At 55.1% G+C, this 24258-nt stretch overlaps 1 protein-coding gene across 1 annotated transcript in view; it reads right to left on the reverse strand.

Moving 5' to 3' along the window:
* The window catches only part of LOC140429232 (thrombospondin-4-like), a 162999-nt gene that overhangs the window by 102470 nt on the left and 36271 nt on the right, over positions 1 to 24258 (reverse strand). The gene's annotated exons all lie outside the window — the stretch shown is intronic.

Here is a 24258-nt window from a genome sequence, read left to right on the forward strand (position 1 = left end):
AGCCTTTGTGTTTTAACTCGTCGAGAGGAGAGGCCCAGTTATGCACTTTATTCCAAAGTAGTGTGCACAATTAAAATAAGGGGCGCGATTTAACAGAAATAAAACAGAGACCCATGTCTGCCGCATTTAGTTGGGTGTTCCCGGGTTGGCAGCGCCGAAAATGACCCTGAAAAGGAGCTCTGCATCATTTTTGGGCCAGCCTGGCAGTGCCACCTGGGTGCCACCCTGACAGTGCCAGGGTGCCCAGTTGGCACTGCCAAGCTGGCCCAAAAATGATGCTTGGATGCATTTCAGCCTGACCTGGTGCTTCATCAACATAAGTGTTGGCAGCCTTTCCAATACTTCCTCCTCATAATTTTAAACCTTTAAAGTGTTCTGGTGAAGACCGATACAAAATATTCATTTAATATTGGGCGGCACGGTAGCACAGTGGTTAGCACTGTTGCTTTACAGCGCCAGGGTCCCAGGTTCGATTCCTGGCTTGGGTCACTGTCTGTGCGGAGTCGGCACGTTCTCCCCGTGCTTGCGTGGATTTCCTCCGGGTGCTCCGGTTTCCTCCCAAAGTCCAAAGATGTGCAGGTTAGGTGGATTGGCCATGATAAATTGCCCTTAGTGTCCATTAAAAGTTAGGTGGGGTTGCTGAGTTACGGGGATAGGGTGGAGGTGTGGGCTTAAGTAGGTGCCCTTTCCAAGGGCCGTTGCAGGCTCGATGGACCAAATGGCCTCCTTCTGCACTGTAGATTCTGTGGTTCTATACCTCGGCCATGCCCCCAGCCTCCATGTGTAAATCTTATTTGTGGTCCGTACTCCTCCTTTTACCACCCTTTTACTAGTTACATACCTAAAGAAGACTTTTGGATTCCCTTTTATGTTAACTCCCAGTCTCTTCTCATACTCTCTCTTTAATTCTCATTTACTTTTTCAATTCCACTCTGGACCTTCTCACATTCAACCTGATTCTAAGTGATATTATCCACCAAATATCTGTCATAAGCACACTTTTTCTTCTTCATCTTCATCTCTATCTCTTTTTGTTATTCAGTGAGTTCCAGATTTGTTTGTCCTACCTATCCCCTTTGTAGGAATATACATTGGCCAAACTATTCTCTTCCTGACAGCTAGTCCATTATTACGTTTCATTGATGTAACTTTTTTCAATGGATGTCCACTAAATGTTCCCTATCAAAGAACTAGACTGGAAATGAACAGGAGTTTGAGGTCTGGGGGCAATTATGGAGTATGAGTTGTTTATGGTCATATCATTCTTCCCAGTGAGTGCTACAGGAAAGTGAAGCAATGACACCACCTGGTGGTAACAACTAAAGTGCAATGTTGTACTGGCCATTTTGCCATAAAATGACAACTGGTATTGCTCATATATCAAAAGGACAGTTTGTGAGAAAATAACTCAAATGTGTTGCTTAAGAAAAATGGTATGTTCTTTTAAGCTTTCCCTTCCAAAATGCATGTTATTATCCTTATGGTTCTTCATACACAAGCTGTGGATCCTGTTTGGATGTAGCCAGAGAACAATCAGAAGGGTGAGTCACTGTAACATTTCCACCCACATATCTCTCCAGCCTCTCTCTCTTTCTTTTACCCTGGCACATAGGGAGGGGGGGGAGAGTCTCGCACTGATTTCCTGCACAAAACGGGCATCGCCAGCAGTAACCTGATGCACCCCCAAGATATTGGTTGAAATTGGACCGTGGGTTTCCTCCGGGTGCTCCAGTTTCCTCCCACAAGTCCCAAAAGACATGGGGGGCAATTCTCCGATATGGAAGCAAAGTGTTCGCGCCGTCGTGAACGCCATCGCGTTTCAAGACGGCGCGAACGGGGCCGGGCACGACCTATTCTGGCCCCCACAGGGGGCTAGCACGGCGCTGGAGTGGTTCACGCCGCTCCAGCGTCCTTACGCGGCGCCAAATGGGCGTCGCGCCAACCCGTGCATGCGCAGTTGGGCCGCGCCATCCTGCGCATGCGCGGGGAACGTCTTACGCACGCCGGCTCCTCACCAACATGGCGGCGGTGTTCTGGGGCCACGCACAGAAGGAGATAGGCCCCTGGGGGGAAGAGGCCGGCCCGCCGATCGGTGGCCCCCGATCGCGGGCCAGACCCCATCGGAGGCCACCCCGGTGAAGGAGCCCTCCTCCCTTCCCCACAGACCGCGCCTTCCCCCCAAGCGTTCCCGCAGAGTTCCCGCCGGCAGCAACCAGGGGTGGACGATGCCATCGGGAACCTGGGGCGAGATTCTCCGACCCGGCGGGGGGTCGGAGAATCGCCGGGGGCTGGCGTGAATCCGGATATTCGGCGGGGGCTGGATTCTCTGTTTTGGGAATAAGTCCCCACGCTGTCTGGAAAATTGTGCTCTTTTGTGCCAGGTAAACTGGCATCAAAAGGCCACGGATTCCCCATTTTGCTGGGGGCTAGCAGGGGGCCGGCATAGAGCTTGCAGCTCTACCTGCCGATACGGCCCCCAGCACTTCCGGGTCAGAGGTCGCATGTGCTCCATGGCACTCAGCCCGTGGACCTGGATGAGCAAAATGGTGCCCCACTTCGGCTGCTCCCTTGCCCGGGACCGCCCGCCCACATTGCCCCCGGCCCCAAATGAAGACCCCCCACCCCCCGCCCTCCGATCGGCCCTCCCCCCGACTGTAGCGGCCCCGGACTGAGTCCGCAGCCGCCACGCGAGGATCCCGGACGGTGAGACCACAAGTCCCACGCCGTCAGGAATTCGGTTGGTGGCAACGGAGCATCGCGGGGCATGCCTCAGGCAATGGCCTGAGGCGGTGGATACTCGGCGCAGCGTACTCCACGGGTATGCTGATTTTCGGGGGGGGAGAATTTAAAAACCGGTGCCGCTGCCGATTTCGGCGCCAAAACGGATTTTTGTGAGGGCCACGAAGAATCCAGCACGAGTTTCAAGGATACAAAGAAATAACATTTATTTACAATAACATATAGAGACAACAGCACCAGCAACCTCACTTGCTGCTTACTCCTTCCTGCTGGTTCCAAACTGGCCAGCTTTATTTATACAGGGAGTCTGCTAATGATTTCTCCGCCCCCCTTATTGGGGAAGCTCATACTCCCACAGGATTGTGGGATTGTCAATAGTCCCCAGCCCATGGTAAGCAGGCAGGTTATAACATCCCTCCCCCTCAAAGTCCAAGGAATCCACCGAAGACCCTGGCGAAGGAGGGTGTCGGACTCGTTTTGCACGAGGCGCTAGATCGGGCGGCGTGTAACGTGACGGAGACCGGCGCTTCCGTGATGAACGGCGTAACGGTTGTACAGCTACGGCCCGTGGGCCCGAGGATTCCCCTTCTGATGCGTCCTGTGTCTCCATCTCGGAGTCAGAGCCTGCTGCCTCTGTCATCTCGGCGTCTCTATCTCCACGCGGTTCTGTAACGACCTGCGCAGGCTTTGAGTGAGGCACCAGAGGAAGATTGTGAGGACTACTTTCCATTGTCTCTGGTCTCTGCGGCTGTAGAAATGAGCTCCAGGGGCGGGGAATCTTTGGAAGGAATAGTCTTCTGGACCAAACGTGGTCTACATGTTTGCGCTGGAGATGACCCTGGGCTTGCACCTGGTAAGATATAGGGCCCGTTTGGCGAAAGATTACGCCAGGGACCCACTGGGCACCACCAGCAAAATTGCGAACGAACACTGGGTCACCGGGCGCAAACTGCCGAATCGGCCGATGCCGAGAAAAACCCTGGGCGAAATTCTCCGTTATCGGCAGAAAGTCCGCCAATCGGCGCCAAAAACGGCGCAAATCTGACTTGCGTCACGTCGGAAAAATGGGTCGAAAGTCTCCGGCCCGAAATGGGCTAGCAGCGACGTAACAGGATCCGCGCTTGCGCAGTGGTTCACGCCGTGCAGCGTCATACGCGCCGCACGGCGTGACGGCTCATAAGGCCGCGCTGCTCCCCCCCACCCAACCGGAACACCTGACCGTAACACCCGACTGGATGTCTGGCCGCCGCTCAGCCCCGAGGTTCGAGTCACGGGATGTGGAGGCGCTCCTGGACGCGGTGGAGCAGAGGAGGGACGCCCTGTATCCCGGGCACGGCCGCAGAGTTGCCCCAAGCCACAGCCGGCGTCTGTGGAGGGAAGTGGCAGAGGCCATCACCGCTGCGGCCCTGACACCACGGACAGGCACCCAGTGCCACAAGAAGGTGAACGACCTCGTCAGAGCAGGCAGGGTGAGCCTCCCCATATCCCCCCTCCCCCATATCCCCCCTCCCCCATATCCCCCATATCCCCCCTCCCCCATATCCCCCCCCATATCCCCCTCCCCCATATCCCCCCTCCCCCATATTCCCCCTCCCATATCCCCCCTCCCCATATCCCCCATATCCCCCCTTCCCCCATATCTCCCCTCCCCCATATCCCCCCTCCCCCATATCCCTCTCTCCCCCATATCCTCCATATCCCCCCTCCCCCATATCCCCCCTCCCCCATATCCCCAAGTGAATCCAGCCCTAACCTTAACCTCTGCAATGCACGCGCAACCGATGGCGTGCATTCATATACCTGCCTAACAGTGTTGCCTTTTACCCTGCCCCCCCCCCCCCCCCCACAGGATAAGCGCGCACACAACAATAGGGAGAATGTGAGAACTGGAGGAGGCCCCGCTGATGAGAGGCCACTGACCGAACACGAGGAAAGGGCCCTGGAACTGGCTGGCGGACCTGAGGACCGGGAGGTTGCTGATGCAGCGGTCGGGGGCATAGTAGCAAGTGAGCCACCGACAACCCGCCCCCATATCCCCCCTCCCCTATATCCCCCTCCCCCATATCACCTGATCACTGCCTGATGTCTAACCATGCATGCTTCATTGTGTATCGCAGGACCAAACGTCCAAGCACCCATCCCCGCAGATGCAGACCGCCCGCAGGATGCCCCTCGGAGGCCACGGGAGACGGAGAGAACCAGACCCTCCAGCATGCGACGCCCGCAGGATGCCCCTCGCACACCACGGGAGACGGACAGACCCGCACCCTCCAGCATGCGACGCCCGCAGGATGCCCCTCGGAGGCCACGGGAGACGGAGAGACCTGGAGCAACAGGGAGACGACACCCCCGTCACGTGCGGGAGCGACCACCCAGCGACAAGGGGGGCAGCCACAGGCCCCCGTCACATCCGAGCCAGGACACCACTACCCAGGACACCACTACCCAGGACACCACTACCCAGGACACCACTACCCAGGACACCACTACCCGGGACAGCACTGCCCAGGACACCCCAACCCGGGACAGCACTACCCAGGAAGACGAAATACCGGACAGTGACTCAGAGTGGATGGGTGGAGACGAACCTCCACCCCAAAGTGCCATGGACTCAGAGTGGGACGAAGAGCACGACACAACGCCACTGCTGTCACCAACACCCTCCACCGCAGAAACACTCACCTCGGTTGGGCACTTTAGTGATGAGGCGTCTGGTACACTCACTGGTGCGAACACAGCCGTCCCGGTACAGCAGGTGGAGGTAGGAGCAGCAGAGGGGCCGGGCGGTCGGAGGGCAGCCCAGCCCAAGTGAACATCTGCCGCCCAGATGGATCCCGGGTTCCTGCAGTTACCACACCCACACATAGGTCCGATGCAACCACCGACCCGGAGACGAGCGAAGAGGGTGACGGGCGGCTTGCGGCGGCTGCAGTCGCAGGTGGAGGAGTCCACCCGCGTCCAGGAGCTGGGAGTGGTGCCGGTCATGCGTGCCACCCAAGCTGACACCGCACGGGTGGCGTCCGCGGTGGAGGCAATGGGTCCGACGGTGTCAGACATGGGGAACGGTTTGTGAGGACTGGGGCTTTCCATGCAGGCGGCATCTGTGGCCCAGGAAATGGCTGCCCTCTCACAGGAGGCCATGAGCCAGTGCCAGCGCCAGATGGCAGAGGCACTCAACGCCATAGCCCAGTCTCTGCAGGCCATGGCCCAGTCTCTGCAGGCCATCGCTGAGGGCATCGGCGCCAGTGGCCATGTGCGAGCCGGCGTCGCACTGTCACAGACAGGGTTTGCCAACCCCCTGGGCTCCATGGCTGCAAACCTGCAGACCCCTGTCGATACCAGCACGGGCCTCCAGGACTGGCAGCGCCAGATGTCGGGGGAGCGTCGGATGGCCAGTCCGTTCGCATCCCCCACCCATGTAGAGGCCTGGGGGCCATCGGGCACCCCGAGGGAGGAGGAGGTGGTGTGGTCCGTCCCGGCTCCCCCTGTAGGAGAGGTCCCGGTACACCGCGACACCTCGGACTCCCCCCCTTCCGTCCCAGGTGCATCGGGTGGGCAACGGGCAGGACAGGCTGGCAGCTCGCCATCCCAGTCGCCGGGGCCGCAGCCTGGCCCATCTAGGCCAGGACGCCCCAGGAAACGGCCGCCAAAGGGATCCAGTGTCAGAGGGCAGGAATCACAGGAGTCCACCTCCAGTTCTGCTGTACCGTCTGGGGAACCACGTAGACGTAGTCAAAGGGCCCGTAAGGCCAAACAATTAGACACTGAGTAAGTTGGCACGGGTGCAGGGCACAGATGAGTTTTAGGGGCTAGGGCACGTGCATGAACTCCTTTGGTTATTAAAGTCAATGTTACACCTACAGAAGCTGCCTTTGTGCTCTGCCCAAAGCGTGCGGGGGTGTCATGTACGTTGAGCGCAAGTGTGTGTGTGAGGGGTGGTCTTACCTCAGCCCCAGGTGAGTCTGCCCCATTCCCCCTGGGCCACCATCAACATCCCCCCGGGCAGAGGACGGGACCGTGCGCTGCAGTGTCACAGCCGCATGCAGGGATGGTCCGGGTGGATGGTGGTACTGTGGCCATGGGTCAGACATAGTCCAACGATGTAGAGCCAGGAGCTCACCGCAGGGCGGGTTGTCATCATCCTCCATGGCCTGCGATAGACACGCGTCCACCCGCAACTGTGTGAGCCCGGCCCGTTGTGCCGCAGGTGGATCGGCAATGGGGGGGGTGGTGGTGTGCATGCGGGTGGGGTGGGTGGGGTTGGGGAGGGGGGTGAGGGTGCTGGGTGGGTGGATGAGTGGGGGGTGTGGGTGGTCGGCTGTTCCCATGGTGTGCGGTCTGTGGCCATACTACCCGATTCCCACGCCCATCTAGTCAGTGAAGCGGGCGGCTATCAGTCTGTCCCGTGCCCGCTGGGCCAGCCGGTAACGGTGGACAGCCACCCGCCTGTGTCTACCCCGTCTGCCCTGACCATTACCCCCATCCCCCTCATCTGGGGAGGACTGCGCCTCTTCCTGCTGCTCCTCCAGTCCGCCCTCCTCTGCCTGCGGCACATCGCCCCTCTGCTGGGCTATGTTGTGCAGGACGCAGCACACCACAATGATGCGGCCGACCCTACCTGACCGATACTGGAGGGCGCCCCCAGAGAGGTCCAGGCACCGGAAACACATCTTCAGCACGCCAAAGCACCTCTCTATCACTCCCCTTGTCGCTACATGGGCATCATTGTAGCGGTTCTCCGCCTCATTGCGTGGCCTCCGTATAGGCGTCATCAGCCACGATCGCAATGGGTAGCCCCTGTCGCCCAGCAACCAGCCCCTCAGCCGGGGATGGCGTCCCTCGTACATGCCGGGGATGGATGACCGCGACAACACGTATGAGTTGTGTACACTGCCTGGGTAACGGGCGCAGACGTGCAGGATCATCATGCGGTGGTCGCAGACCACCTGTATGTTCATCAAATAGGTCCCCTTCCTATTGGTGAACACGGCCCTGTTATCTGCAGGTGGCCGCACGGCGACGTGCATCCCATCGATCGCGCCCTGGACCATGGGGAACCCGGCCACGGCAGAGAAGCCCACGGCCCGGGCATCTTGGCTGGCCCGGTCCACGGGGAAGCGGATGTAGCGGTGCGCCATGGCATATAGGGCATCTGTCACTGCCCGGATGCACCGATGCACCGATGTCTGCGATATGCCGGACAGGTCCCCACTCGGTGCCTGGAATGACCCCGTTGCATAAAAGTTCAGGGCTACCGTAACCTTGACGGACACGGGGAGAGGGTGTCCCCCGCCAGTGCCACGCGGTGACAGGTGTGCCAGCAGGTGGCAGATGTGTGCCACGGTTTCCCGCTTCATCCGGAGTCTCCTCCTGCATTCCTGGTCCGCGAGGTCCTGGTATGACTGCCGGGGCCGGTACACACGGGGCGCCCTCGGGTGCCTCCGTTGCCGTGGGGCCGCGACGTCCTCCTCCCCCTCCTCGTCCTGTCGGTCAGGTGTCCCTCCAGCCTGGGCGGCTGCCGCCTGTCCCTCTGCGGCAGACTGCGCCGCCTCTCTGGCACGCTCCTCCTCCTCATCCAGGGCAACATAGACATGAGCGGCTGCCGCCACGGCGGCCAACATCGCTGGATGATCGGAAAACATGACGGCCTGGTGGGGGGGAGGGGAATGACGACATGTCATCATTGCCCATATCCCCTCCTCCCCCCAGCCAGGTGGCATGGACCGCATGGGTCCAACTGTTGGAGGCTGGCACCTGGCCAGGTGGACCAACTCACTTGCCCTCGCATCCCCCTCCCCGGCACGGACCCCCCCCCCAACCTCCACCCCGGCACGGACCCCCCCCCCAACCTCCACCCCGGCACGGACCCCCCCCCAACCTCCACCCCGGCACGGACCCCCCCCCAACCTCCACCCCGGCACGGACCCCCCCCCCCAACCTCCACCCCGGCACGGACCCCCCATCCTCCTCCCCGGCACGGACCCCCCCCCAACCTCCACCCCGGTACGGACCCCCCATCCCCCTCCCCGGCACGGACCCCCCCCCAACCTCCACCCCGGCACGGACCCCCCCCCACAACCTCCACCCCAGCACGGACCCCCCCCCCCAACCTCCACCCCAGCACGGACCCCTCCCCAACCTCCACCCTGGCACGGACCCCCCCCAACCTCCACCCCGGCACGGACCCCCCCCCCCCCCCAACCTACACCCCGGCACGGGCCGGCCCCCCCCCCAACCTCCACCCCGGCACGGACCCCCCCACCAACCTCCACCCTGGCACGGACCCCCTCCCGGCACTCCCCCGGAGTCCAGCCTACTCTAACCACCCCCCCCCCCCCCGCCGCACACACACACACACACAACCCGAGACACACCTCTCCTCACGCATTCAGACTGCGGCCACGCCATCGCCTGCCCAGAGCCAACCCCCCAGGACGTCACTCACCTCCACGCTGGTCGGCGTGAACCTGGAGCACAGGGTCACGCCGATGAAAAGGAGGTTTAATTTACATCGACGTGAACGGTCATCACGTCGACGGGACTTCGGCCCATCCGGAAGGGAGAATATCGGCAGGCCAAAAATCGGCTGCCTTGCGCAGACCCGTGACATTCTCCGACGGCAGCGGCGACATTAACGCCCCGCCGACTTTCCTCCCTTCGGAGACTTCGGCAACCGGCGGGGGCGGGATTCACGGCGGCCAACGGCCATTCTCCGACCCTCTGGGGGGGTCGGAGAATGACGCCCCCTGTCCCTGCCGTTCTTGTGTGCGGCGTACTTTTGCGCCAATGTCCGGGGAAAACCATAGTAAGGCGGGTGCGAAGTCTCCCGCCCATTAGGAGTTCTGCGGGAGCTACCCCAGTCACCGCATGGGGGGGTGGTCCTATACGAAAACAAAAAGCGAGCCAGTCTCGTGTCCACTGACCCGGAAGGACTGCTTCTTTAGGCCTCGTTTGAATGTCTGCACTGCGCGCTCCGCCAACCCATTTGAAGCCGGGGTGGTAAGGGACAGTGCGGATATGGCGTATGCCGTTCATCTTCATGAACCTCGCAAACTCCTCACTGGTGAATGGAGTGCCGTTATCCGTGACCAGCACCCCGGGGAGGCCATGTGTACTAAAAGACAAACGCATCTTCTCAATTGTTGCACAGGACGTTCTAACGAGACGGAGGCAATGGTAAGCAGGCAGGTTATAACAGGATTCTCCGCCCCATCGCTGAACGCAATTTTGGTATCGGGGGGTGGCTAATCCAACCCTGGAACTCAGGTAAGTCCGGGATTGGGCAGGCAGGGCGAGAGGTGGCGATGGGAGTGGGGACAGGGATGGGCAGGGAAGCAAACAGGGGGTATAAACATGGGAGGTATGCCCCCAATGGACACGGAGGGCTCCCAAAAGAGGTAACCTCCCCTTCCCTGCCCACCAGCAGCCCTTGCAATGAAAGCTAAGCCCCTTCAGCGGCAGATAATTGTTCACTGAAGGGGCCCAGTAGACCTAAGGGCAGGTGGGTTGCCTGACGTATCTGTGTCTCCTGTAATATGGGGGAAATATGTTAGGTGTGGGTGGGAAGGTGGTGGGCTGGCCACGTGCTTATTTTACGTGCTCCCCGCCTTCAAATGTACCAGTAGGAGGGGGGCTGCAAAATTCACCCTTTTGTACTTACTGCAACAACATGGTGCCACTTCAACTCAGTAAAATAAAATAAATACACTTTGGTGCCACACCAACAACATAAAGCACACTTTTTAAATCCATTGAAAGTGCAGTCCAGCCTGACATTGTCAGTGCCTGAGTTGAATTATGAACATTGGGCCTGATCTCAGGTTTCGGGTGGTGTTAATCAACCATTTGAGCTTTGCTAACATGCTTTAATCTATCTGAACAGCCTGCCTGAGCTACAGCCTTGTAGCATTTTGCACTGTCATTTCATATGGTTCCAATCCCGACCTATCATCTGGAAATCGTAATTGGCGAATTACCATTCATGTCTCATTTCATTATTTATGACCTATTAAAAATAAGGAACAACATTCGGAATCTGTTTCTAACTTTCAGGCATTCAGACCCTGCAGACATTTTCCAGCAGTAATTACTCCTGATTACTGCCTACGTAGAGCGTCACCCTGTTAAAATGAATTGCAGCTGAATTTACTGCCAGCTGTAAATTGAGGCACCCAATCAGATTACACACTAGTAAGCAGCCTAATTTAACAAGCAGGAAATGAGGCACTTAACCTGTATAAGATAAAAGGGTAATTCACCCAGCCTTACTGAGCTGAAACTCCAAGGCTCCAATTATGAAAAACACACATTATGGGAGTCTGAGACAAGTATGGATGTTGGACGACTGAGTGACTGAGCTTTTCCTATACAGGGAGTGGTCTCTGGAATCTACCGACAAACAGCAAGAAGGCTAGGAGGTTGCACAGTGAACCACCAGGTGCTCTTAGCAAGTGATCCACAAACAAGTTTGAAAAATCTACAAAAGACAAGACAGGGCGGATGGTGACCAGTTGAAAGGATGGCTCACCAGGAAAACCCAGCGGTTGAGACCTTAGGAGATTCTGACACAAGCGTTATTTTCTGAAAATTGTTGAGGAGGTAGCTAAGTGTGCAGTCAAAACAATGCTGATATCTATTAATGATTTTTTTCACAAATGTCCTGCTATACAGTCCAAAGATGTGCAGGTTAGGTGGATTGGCTATGTTTAGTTGCCCCGAGGTGGGGTTATGGCGAAAGGGTGGGGGTTTGGACCCAGGTAGGGTGCTCTTTCAGAGGGTCGGTGCAGACTCAATGGGCTGAATGGCCTCCTTCTGCACTGTAGGGATTCTATGATTTCCTTCACTTTTCCATAGATCAATTAGGGACCACTGGTCTCCCGCATCACACTATTAGAGATATACACAAATGAGAGAGAACAAATAACTTCAAAAAAGCTGGGATAGCCCCCACAAAAGTAGCAATTTACATATATGTCCAACTTAAAGAAAGAAAGCACAACTGCAAAACAGTCAGGAATGAATGGCCAGGGCCACGGGTTCATCCATGTCCACTTTATGTTTGGGCATCAGCTTTCTCTGCTCTTATTTAAACAGTGCGCACGGGGGGCTGGGAGATTGGCTACTTCCCAACTGCATGTATGAAATTCCAATTGCCTGACAAGATACTCAGCTCCTGTGCTCGTCAAAGGAATTGCACAGAATTGAGCTGAACGGAACACGTCTTGTGTTGTCCCCAGGCATTGTGTGGTACTGCTCTCACCCCAGCCATTCTGATCCCACCCAGCCCTTTGACAAATGTGATCTGGGTCTCACTGCTTTGTCTCACTCACTCAGGGATAAGGTGAGCACAGATCACAGCACCCTAACCCTCGACACCCAGCTACTTCTTTCGCACTTGATAATAATGGACACATTATGATCAGAGCACTAACATCACCATTGCCAGGCATCAGAGAGCTCCTGTAATCCTGGGATTATAATCCCTGGGATTAGTCCTGAGTGCCTGCTCCTTGTCAGAAAAAAGTATTTCCTGGTTGCTGATTTAAACGTCACTGTGGAGTTCAAAACATACATGTTTAGCTTCCCCCTTGTGAGATTTGTAATAAAATTAATTTACACACAAACAAATTGAACTAATTTTTCAAATTGTGAGCAAGGTTCTCCATCAGCAGTCCATATGCATTAACTCACCCTTGTAATGTACGCAGAAATCACAGCCTGCCTAACCTTTAAACTCCTAATGAATTCCAGTTTCCATAGCAATCTTATCCCATTAAGTAAAAACTATTAGCTGTTGGGTAAAATTGAAAGAATCAGGTAATAATTCTACACCGGCACAGATGGGCACAGGAGAGTGGCCTTCGTTCAATGGGCGAGGTGCCTACTGCCTGTTGTCAGGATGGTTCAACAATACCTCTGCCAGTGCCTTTATGAAGTCTTACAACACCAGGTTAAAGTCCAACAGGTTTGTTTCGATGTCACTAGCTTTCGGAGCGCTGCTCCTTCCTCAGGTGAATGAAGAGGTCTGTTCCAGAAACACATATATAGACAAATTCAAAGATGCCAAACAATGCTCGGAATGCGAGCATTAGCAGGTGATTAAATCTTTACAGATCCAGTGATGGGGTAACCCCAGGTTAAAGAGGTGTGAATTGTCTCAAGCCAGGACAGTTGCTAGGATTTCGCAGGCCAGATGGTGGGGAATGAATGTAATGTGACATGAATCCCAGGTCCCGGTTGAGGCCGCACTCATGTGTGCGGAACTTGGCTATAAGTTTCTGCTCGGCGATTCTGCGTTGTCGCGGGTCCTGAAGGCCGCCTTGGAGAACGCTTACCCGGAGATCAGAGGCTGAATGCCCTTGACTGCTGAAGTGTTCCCCGACTGGAAGGGAACATTCCTGCCTGGTGATTGTTGCGCGATGTCCGTTCATTCGTTGTCGCAGCGTCTGCATGGTCTCTCCAATGTACCACGCTTCGGGACATCCTTTCCTGCAGCGTATGAGGTAGACAACGTTGGCCGAGTCGCACGAGTATGTACCGCGTACCTGGTGGGTGGTGTTCTCACGTGTAATAGTGGTATCCATGTCGATGATCTGGCACGTCTTGCAGAGATTACCATGACAGGGTTGTGTGGTGTCATGGTCACTGTTCTGAAGACTGGGTAGTTTGCTGTGTCCAGTCCCAGTGCCCAGTCCAATGCCGGCATCTCCACATCGTGCCTTTATCAGTGGCACAGAACCAGCCAGGCCAGCTGGCTGGTAGTAACAAGTGTTGTACGTTGGTTGTGACTGGTAAGGAATGATTACAGAGACATATGTATGTCTCAGCAGTAACTGGTTTACTGGATGAACATGACTATTTACAGATACGCAAACCCTCAGTCTACTCAGTCTAAGCCTTGAGCTTTCTCTTAGTCATGTCCCTCTTATATCTTCATGTGGCCACGTACATTTCACATTTATATTTACTGACTCCAACTCCCCTGGAGTCTCTGACTTCATAGATTCATAGAGTTTGATGACTCCCTGCGTGCGTTTTTGTCAGAATTGGAAGATCAGTAATAGAACATAGAACATAAAGTGCAGAAGGAGACCATTCGGCCCATCGAGTCTGCACCGACCCACTTAAGACCTCACTTCCACCCTATCCTCATAACCCCTCCTAACCTTTTTTGGACACTAAGGGCAATTTAGCATGGCCAATCCACCTAACCTGCACGTCTTTGGGCTGTGGGAGGAAACCGGAGCACCCGGAGGAACCCCACACAGACATGGGGAGAACGTGCAGACTCCACACAGACAGTGACCCGGCAGGGAATCTAACCTGGGACCCCACGTGTGCTACTGTGCTCTCTTTGGACTTCTTTGCTTTGACACAGTTAGTTTGGATTGGATTTGATTTCTTGTCACGTGTACCGAGGTACAGTGAAAAGTATTGTTCTGAGTTTTCGGTCAGAGTTGCAGTATCTGGTGCACTGTCAGTTTGACTCTCAGCACCTGGTTCTGTCGAATGTGCAATGGATGGTTCTCTTATCTGGGTCTAGATTTGAACCTTTTCTCCCTCTCCTCATTGTTATACCGCCCTCGATCCTTTCTTTCTCTCCCATGAATAGACTTTGTGGGTTCATCCCTTTCTTTATGTTTGACATGTTCCCATCCTTGTCTTTTGAGTGCATCCTGGTGCTTCTTAAAATTCTTTTAGAGTATCCAATTCTTGCCGCCCCTTGTGGCATAAAGGTTAAGGGCCACAATGACCTTGACAACCACAGGCAGTGCTCTCCATTACCTAGCTGGAAACTCCATTTATTATTACAGACGGTGACAGTCTTCAATGGCAGCCTCCGTAATTAAATACGATTGCTCACGTGGACCCATGTGCTCTCAGCTTTTGTGAAACCGGCATGGCTGCTGCGGACTGTGTCCAGCGACGCCACAGTCGGGGGCGAGGAGTCAAGCTGCTGTCCGGGGGGGGGGGGGGGGGGGGGGGGGGGGCTTCGGCGAGGGCTGGGGGGTCTGGTGGGGGGTGACCCAGGAGGACACTATCTGGTAGGTCGGGTCCGCATTCGGCCGGCGCCATGTTGTACGGTGCAACCGTTGCAGGTCATCGCCGTGCGCATGCGCGGCCACGGACCCGGAAATTCTCCAGGCGTTTATATCGGGAAGACCATGCGTTTTACATGGTGCGGCTGCTAGCCCCTCACCGGTCGGAGGATCGGTGCTGGGACCTCGCCGAATTTCTTGTCGTAAAACTAGACACTTCCTCTGGACATCGCCTCAAAATCGAAGAATCGAGCCCGGTGAGTTTATGTGTGCATGTGTGTGTGTGTGGTGCCACGTGTGTGTGTGTGCGTGTGCCATGTGTGTGTGTGTGTGTGGTGCCACGTGTGTGTGTGTGTGTGTGGTGCCACGTGTGTGTGTGTGCGTGTGCCATGTGTGTGTGTGTGCCTGTGCCACGTGTGTGTGTCTGTGCCACGTGAGTGTGTGTGTGTGCCTGTGCCACGTGTGTGTGTGTGTGCCTGTGCCACGTGTGTGTGTGTCTGTGCCACGTGTGTGTGTGTGTGTGCCTGTGCCACATGTGTGTGTCTGTGCCACGTGTGTGTGCGTGTGTGTCTGTGCCACGTGAGTGTGTGTGTCTGTGCCACGTGTGTGTGTGTCTGTGCCATGTGTGTGTGTGTGTGCCACGTGTGTGTGTGTGTGTGCCTGTGCCACGTGAGTGTGTGTGTGTGTCTGTGCCACGTGTGTGTGTGTCTGTGCCACGTGTGTGTGTGTGTGCGCCTATGTGTGTGTGTGTGTGTGAGAGTGAGTACACACACAGGGCTGGATTCTCTGCCAGCGGAATGCTCCATTTTGCCGGAAGCCCGAGGGTTTCCCGACAGCCTGGGGCTGCCCCACAATGGGAAACTCCATTGGCCAGCCAGTGAAATGGAGCATCCCGCCGGCATGCTGAACCAGAAATCTGGCCCGACAGGCTGGAGAATCCAGCCCACGGTCTCAACCTCTCTAACCCTAATAAGTTATTTATTTTTAAGAATGATCAATTTATTGCTTTGATATTGCTTTTCTTTGCTTAACAAGTTGTCTCTTTTCTTCATATCTCAACTTAAAAAAAAATTCATGTTGTATTTTGTGTCAAACCTCATGGGCGGGTTTCACTGTCCCGGGACATTTAGATTGCGTTCCCCGCTGGGTCAGAGAATTGGGCGCCGGGGCAAATTCAGAACCGATGCCCGGGAACGAGGTCCACGCTGCACACCAGCAGGATATGGAAATAAATGCAAATTAGTGGGCCTGGCGCCCAATGCTCCGGCCTGCAACAATTCCCCGCTCCCTGCCGCCGGGAATCACGTACGCGGGGATGACTTATGGTTTTTAACCAGCGTGGCCCTGATGTGGTGGACCTAGCAGTGAGCCAAAGGGGCAACCGCTGTCTCCTTGGCCCACTACAGAGTTCACCATGCCAGAACCAGACTGGTAGAGACCATCCAAGCCCATCCGAGGGCCACCATGCCCTCCCCCCATCAACAATGCACTGCCTGCCCATGCCACCTCTATCAGACCCCCCTCACACCTTCCCCACAGGGGCCCCTGTAATAGTGAGACCCCCCACATGGAACCCTGTAGTAGGGGAACCCTCACAGGGACCCCTGTAATGGAGGGACCCCCACAGGGACCCCTGTAATGGGGGGGGACCCCCACAGAGACCCCTGTAATGGGGGGGACCCCCACAGAGATCCCTGTAATAGGGAGAACACCCCATAGGGGAGGCAGTGGCATAGTGGCAATGAAATGGGGGGGGCAGTGGCATGGTTGGGGCTGATTTGCGGTGCCTGGGGTTTGGGGTGCCTGGCCACGGGACTTCGCTATCAGCGGGCGGCCTGCTCAAGGTGGCGGCCCGATAGCGGAAGTCCTTGGGAATCCCTCGTATTCCACGCCATGCATAAATTTGCATGGAATGCCGAATTGCATCCCATTTTACGATCTCAAGGGAATCGGAAAACTGGTGCATATAAGCTCCAGTGGGAGAACCTAAGGTGGGATTCTCCGTTGCTCGACGCTGATATCGTAATCGGCGAATGGGTGGAGAATCCCTTTTTACGAGCGATTCGGGTGCGGCGGCTGTTTTCAGATGCTCCACCCCCTCCAAATCGCTGAGTACACCGCACGCCGTGGGGCGGCCTCAGGACGTCGCCTGAAGGCTCTCCCCCGATGCTCTCAGATGTTGTCACCCTCGCATGGCAGCTGCGGACTGTGTTCAGCGCCGCCACAGTCCGGGGGGGGGAGCCGTGCCGCTGGCCAGGAGGGCTCCGGTGAGGGCTGGGGGTCTGGTGGGGGTGGTCCGGGGGTGGTGAGGGGGGTCGGGTCCGCGTGCGGCCGGCACCATGTTGTATGGCGCGACCGCTGCAGGTCGTCGCTGTGCCCATGTGCGGCCACGGAGCCGGCCATTCTCGGGCCGGTTTTGGCTCGGGAGCCGGGGGTTTTACCCGGTGCAGGCTGCTAGCCCCTCACAGCTCCCAGAATCTTTGAGGGCTCGCTGCAATTTTGGCGTCGTAAAATGCCATTGTTCCCACGCCGGCGTCGGCACTTAGCCGCAAAACCGGAGAATCCAGCCCATAGTCTCCCAACTGGAGAATTCCACCCCTTATTTTTGCGAAGTCTGCACCGTTAAGTTTTTAAAAAAAGATGAAGTGTAGCTGCTCATGCAAAAAGGTTGTATAAGCCTGTTTTAAAATAGCCTTCTTGATGCCCAATTGCTATTTCAACCACAGCCTGTAAAAAGGAGGGCGTTCTTTATTTCAGCAGTTTTAAACCCCCTCTGTAAACAAATACTCTTCCCCTGCTCCAGCGTCAGAGTCGAAAAGAAGCAGAGCGAAGGAGGACACACACCCTTTTTTACAGCAGTAGCTACCAGAAAGCAGGTGAGTTTAAAGGTACCATTGAAAATAACAGTTCAAGGAGAAAGTAAGTGTCTAAGGTAAGTGGAAGTGATTTGCGGGGTGAGAGTTCAGACAGGAATGTGGGGGATCTGACATCAGGTGGGTGGGGAGACAGGAGTCGGACATTAAGTCTGTGAGGGTCAGTCATCAGAGAGTGGGGGTCAGATATCAGGGGATGGGGGTCAGACATCAGGAAATTAGTTGTGGGTCGGACATCGGTGGTGGGGGGGGGTCAGGCTGGGGCGATTGAAAATCGGGAGGGGGCGGACATTGGGGGGGGGGGTCGGGGTTGGGCTTCAGGGCATGGGGTTAAGACAAGTTTGGGGTCGGGGTGGGTCAGAGGGTCAGGTTGGGTGGGGTTTGGCTCAGGTCAGGGGGGTTGGGGTCAGGTCAGGAGTGTAGATTGTGTCATAATATACACCAGTATATCATGGTGCAGACACACACTGATGGACATGCAGTGGGACCAATCAACACATACAACACCGCAGCCAATCACCAGTGAGAGCACACACACTATAAAGACAGGGGACATCAGAGTTCCCGCTCATTCGAGTAGCAGCTAGCTAGGAGGACAGAGCTCACAGCCTGCAACACAGACATTCACCATGTGCTGAGTGCATCGACTGGTTAGGACAAGGCAAAGGTCTTTAGTTAAAGCTCGTATCATATTGACCCACAGTCTGAGTAGGTTTAAACAGTTAATAATTCAATAAAATAGTGTTGCACTGTTTCAAGTGTTGGTGACCTGTATGTGATCCAGAACACCCAACACATCATGATACCAGGAGTGGTGGGATACTAGCACTTCTTAGACCTACCTGCAAGTGATCTGCCTTCCGCCAGCATTCCGTCATCCTGCAACATGGACAACATCAGCCCACCGCCGCCGCTCCTCATCGCCGGCAACCTAGGGGCCAACTGGAAGTTTTTCAAACAGCGCTTCCAGCTCTTCCTCGAAGCCACGGGCAGGGAGGGCGCCTTGGACACCAGAAAGATTGCTCTTCTCCTCTCCACGGCCGGGGACCATGCCATCCACATTTTCAACTCTCTCACCTTTGCAGATGACGAAGATAAGACGAAGTTTAAGACGGTCCTCCTCAAGTTTGACACTCACTGCAGCGTAGAGGTGAATGAAAGTTTCGAACGCTACGTGTTCCAGCAGCATTTGCAGGGTAAGGATGAACCTTTCCAATTCTTTCTATCGCATCTCCGCATCCTTGCGCAATTTTGCAGCTACGGGCCCACCTCCGACTCCATGATACGCGACCAGATCGTTTTCGGTGTTCAGTCGGCCTCCCTACGTCAGCAGCTCCTCAAAGTAAAGCAACTCACCCTAGCGACCGCCATCGAGACCTGTGTCTTACATGAAAATGCCACGAGTCGGTATTCCCATATACAAGCGGCTGAAACGGCGCGGCAAGGTCCCGACGAGGCGGAACAGGTCCAAGTGATTGAGCACCTCCAGGGCCTCAGCCTGGATGAGGGCGGCCACTTCGCACGCTTTTGGCGGACTCCTGTGCTTGTACACACCAAACGAGGGGACGGCGACGTTGAAGAACGTAACGTGCAGGCGCGCACCACGCACGACCGCACCGCGCATGCGCGGTGGCGCAGCGAACATGCTGACGTCACGACGTGCAGCAACTGTGGCTCCGCCCATTTAAAGCGGCAATGCCCCGCAAAATCTCGACAATACCTACGATGTGGAAGACTTGGCCACTATGCTGTCTGCTGTCGAGCAGCTCAGCCTGCCAATTCATATCGCTTCAGCCAGCCTCGCAGGAATGTTCGGGCAATTCAACCCACGGTCACCGAGCCCGATGCGGACCTCCCACACAGCAGTGACACCGAGGACCCGAAGGTGCCTTTTCGAGTCGGTGTCATAACGAAAACCAGGCTGTCCCCGAAGCAAAGACACCAGCCGCTGTCGGTATACAGCATCGATCCAGACGAATGGTGTGCCACGCTGACGGTCAACTGGTCCCAAATACGATTCCACCTGGACACTGATGCCTCCGCCAATCTCATGGCGTGGTCTGCTTTCCAAAGCCTTCATGTCAAACCAGCCATCCTTCCATCGGCCTGCCAGCTATTGGACTACAATGGCAACATCATTCCTGTTCCCGGCTCGTGCCAACTTGAAGTGACGCACAAGTCACGAAAAGCCATCCTTCGTTTCGAGATCGTGGGCTCCTCGAAGGAGTCCCTGCTTGGCGCACAGGTGTGCAAGCTGTTGAACCTCATTCAAAGAGTTCATTCTCTCTCTCCTGATGACACGCCTGCCTTCCAGGATGCTGATTTCAGGGCGCAACTCGACGCCATCATCGACCAGCAGCACAACGTCTTCGAAGGCATGGGCACGCTCCCATATACTTACAAGATCCTACCCAAACAGAACGCCACGCCTTTGGTGCATGCACCTCACAGAGTCCCAGCACCCCTCAAGGACCGCCTCAAACAGCAGCTGCAGGACCTCCAAGACCAAGGAGTGATCTCCAGAGTTACAGAACCAACCGACTGGGTCAGTTCCATGGTGTGCATAAAAAAGCCTTCTGGCGAGCTCAGAATTTGCATTGATCCCAAGGATCTGAATCGCAATATCATGAGGGAGCATTATCCAATCCCCAAGCGTGAGGAGATCACATGCGAGATGGCTCGCGCCAAGCTCTTCACCAAACTTGACACCTCGAAAGGATTCTGGCAAATCAAGCTCGACAAATCCAGCACAAAACTGTGTACCTTTAACACCCCCTTTGGAAGATATTGTTACAATAGGATGCTGCTTGGGATCATATCGGCTTCAGAAGTGTTCCACAGGATCATGGAACAAATGATGGAAGGCATTTAAGGTGTTCGCGTCTATGTCGACGACATAATCATTTGGTCCACCACCCCGCAGGAGCATGTCAGTCGCCTCCAGCGTGTGTTCAAATGCATACGGGAGCAGGGCCTATGCCTCAACAGAGCCAAATGCTCCTTTGGTCAGACGGAACTCAAGTTCCTAGGGGACCACATCTCCCAGTTGGGTGTGCAGCCGGATACGGACAAGGTGGCTGCTATCACAGCCATGAAAACGCCAGAGGACAGGAAGGCGGTCCTCCGATTTCTGGGCATGGTCAACTTCCTAGGGAAGTTCATCCCTAACCTCGCCTCTCATACCACGGCTCTCAGGAACCTGGTCAGGAAGATGACAGACTTCCAATGGCTTCCTGCCCACGAGCGCGAATGGAGAGAACTCAAAACCAAACTCACTACGGCCTCGGTCTTTGCTTTTTTTGATCCAGCGAAAGAGACAAAAATTTCGACCGATGCCAGCCAATCTGGCATTGGGGCAGTGCTCCTGCAACGCGATGAGGCCTCATCATGGGCCCCCGTTGCAAAAGCATCACGCGTCATGACCCCCACGGAACAGCGCTACGCGCAGATAGAAAAGGAGTGTCTGGGCCTTTTGACCGGTGTTGTCAAGTTTCATCATTATGTGTACGGCCTTCCTCCAATTCACCGTTGAGACTGACCATCGCCCGCTGGTCAATACAATACAGAAAGACTTGAACGACATGACGCCTCGCCTCCAGCGCATTCTGCTCAAGCTCCAGCAATACGACTTCCAGCTGGTATACACCCCGGGCAAAGACCTAATCATTGCCGACGCTCTCTCCAGGGCAGTCAACACTCCGTGCGACTCAGCGGGATTCGTCTGCCAGGTTGACGCCCATGTGGCCTTCGTGGCCTCCAATCTACCTGCCATGGATGAACGCCTCGTCCAAATTCGCTGCGAGACAGCGGCTGACCCCCTGCTACAGCGTGTCATGCGCCACCTAACAGACGGGTGGCTCAAGGGCCAATGTCCGCAGTTCTACAACATCAGAGACGATCTGGCGGTAGTCGATGGTGTTCTCCTGAAACTGGACCGCATTGTCATCCCGCACAGCATGCGCCAGCTCGTCTTGGAACAGCTACACGAGGGCCATCTTGGCGTGGAAAAGTGCTGCCGACGGGCCCAAGAGGCAGTATACTGGCCCGGCATCAATGACAACATCGCCAACACAGTGCTCAACTGCCCCACTTGTCAGCGTTTCCAGCCGGCCCAACCACGTGAGACCCTACAGCCCCATGAGTTGGTCACGTCCCCTTGGTCCAAGGTCGTCATCGACCTGTTCCACGTGCTGGGCAGGGACTATATCCTGATTGTAGACTACTTTTCAAACTACCCGGAGGTGGTAGGTTTACACAACATCACATCGTCTGCAGTCATCTGTGCCTGTAAGGACACCTTTGCTCGACACGGCATCCCACTCACTGTGATGTCGAACAATGGCCCCTGCTTCGTAAGCCAGGAATGGTCCAACTTTGCCAGGAGGTACAACTTTGTGCATGTGACATCCAGTCCCCTGTACCCCCAATCCAACGGCAAAGCAGGGAAGGGCGTCCACATAGTCAAACGGCTCCTCTGCAAGGCTGCCGATGCTGGGTCCAATTTCTACCTTGCCGTGCTGGCCTATCGCTCGGCCCCACTGTCCACTGGCCTGTCGCCAGCCCAGCTGCTCATGGGTCGCGCCCTGAGGATGACGGTGCCGTCCATTCACGTCCCAGACCTCGACCACGTTCCGGTCCTTCAACGAATGCAACTGTCTCGTGCACAGCACAATGCGGCTCATGACTCCCGTGCAGCTGATCTCCCTGCTCTGGCTCCAGATGACAACGTCCGCATCCATCTTCCGGATGGTGGCTGGTCTGCAACCGCTGTGGTTCTTCGGCAGGTGGCTCCCCGCTCGTTCCTGGTTCATATGAAAGATGGCTCCATTCTGCCCCGCAATCGACGTGCCCTTCATCTCGTTCTGTGCTCGCTACGTGATCCTCCACCAGTGCCATGCCCTCCTGTTGCCCCTGACCTGGATTATGCAGAGATTCCGGTCACACAGCATCCTCCTCACTATGACGCAGTCCAACCCGCTCCTCAGCCGGCGGCTCCCGACCCACCCTTGAGGCGGTCAACCAGAATTCGTCGCCCACCCCAGAGACTTAATTTGTGAACTTTGTGGACATATGGACTTTCTGATCTGTTCTGTTTTTCCGTTTAATCGTTCAAGTGGTTTGTATATAGTGTTCATCTCATTATTCTTGTGACACGCTGTTTTTCTGCACTAGGCACCTTCCCATGTAAATAGCTTAGTTTTAATGTACATAGTCCTGTAAATATTTCACACACACATAGTCAGGAACATTCACCATACACTATTTATTGCCACGCAGGTACATTTTTTATAAAAGGGGGATGTCATAATATACACCAGTATACCATAGTGCAGACACACACTGATGGACACACAGTGGGACCAATCAACACACACAACACCGCAGCCAATCACCAGTGAGAGCACACACACTATAAAGACAGGGGGCATCAGAGTTCCCGCTCATTCGAGTAGCTGCTAGCTAGGATGACAGAGCTCACAGCCTGCAACACAAACATTCACCATGTGCTGAGTGCACCGACTGGTTAGGACAAGGCAACGGTCTTTAGTTAAAGCTCGTATCGTATTGACCCACAGTCTGAGTAGGTTTAAACAGTTAATAATTCAATAAAATAGTGTTGCACTATTTCAAGTGTTGGTGACCTATATGTGATCCAGAACACCCAACACATCAGATTGGACATTGGGGAATGGGAGAATCTGACATTTGGGTGGGTGCGGGGGATTGGATAGGTCGGGTGTTAGGCTATCAGGAAGGATTGGATAGCTGAGGGGTGGATTGCGGTGAGATTTGGGTCGGTTCGGGGGTCAGGTCAAGGAGGGGGGTATGGAATACTGTGGGATGAGTGTGTGTTTAGAGGAAGGTGGGGGAGCGCCCTGTGTTTCAGGGGGGTGACCCATGTTGGGCTCAGTCTGGATCTTTCAAATAATTATTCTGAAGTTAGAAGTGCTTTTATTCCTTCTGACTCTTTCAGAGTAACCATGAGGGTAAAACTGGCAGAATCATCTGGATTTAGCTAATTCAATCTCCTTGTCGGATGGTTCCCAGCCCAGCGATATTGTCCAGGGGTAGTTAGAGATTCTGGACAATTGCTGGATAAACCTTTATGTGGGAAAGTTCAAGAGGGATTCTTCAGTGCATCTTTGGTGTACACACCAACTCTGATGGTGGGGAGCCAAGAAGTTAAGGGCCATTGTGGGTCTTGCAAAGTAAGCATCCTGAGAAGAAAAATCTACAGCAAATCAAAACCTTTTGGCAACAAAACATGAGAAACAGCCCCATACAACTACACCCAGGAAGGCAACTGAATAAAACGCCCACAACTTAGTATCACCGCATCAAGAGCAGCCAAGAAACAGCTAACCATATACACCTTTGTTTTGTGTTTTCATGAACTGTGACATCCCTCTTACTCTGCCACCTGTACTGGTGTGTGCGGGGCCCCAAACTAAAGCATCTGATGCGTGAACGGTGGTTGCGATTTGTTAAATTCGGGTGACAGTTTCAATAAATTCATCTTGTTCTTTGTTTAACTTAAGAAAACCTGTCTGACGAATTCTTTACAACCTAGAAGTGTAATTAGCAGGACTATTACAGAATTGGTGAAG

This window comes from Scyliorhinus torazame, chromosome 9, assembly GCF_047496885.1.
Source record: "Scyliorhinus torazame isolate Kashiwa2021f chromosome 9, sScyTor2.1, whole genome shotgun sequence".
Lineage (NCBI taxonomy): Eukaryota > Metazoa > Chordata > Chondrichthyes > Carcharhiniformes > Scyliorhinidae > Scyliorhinus > Scyliorhinus torazame.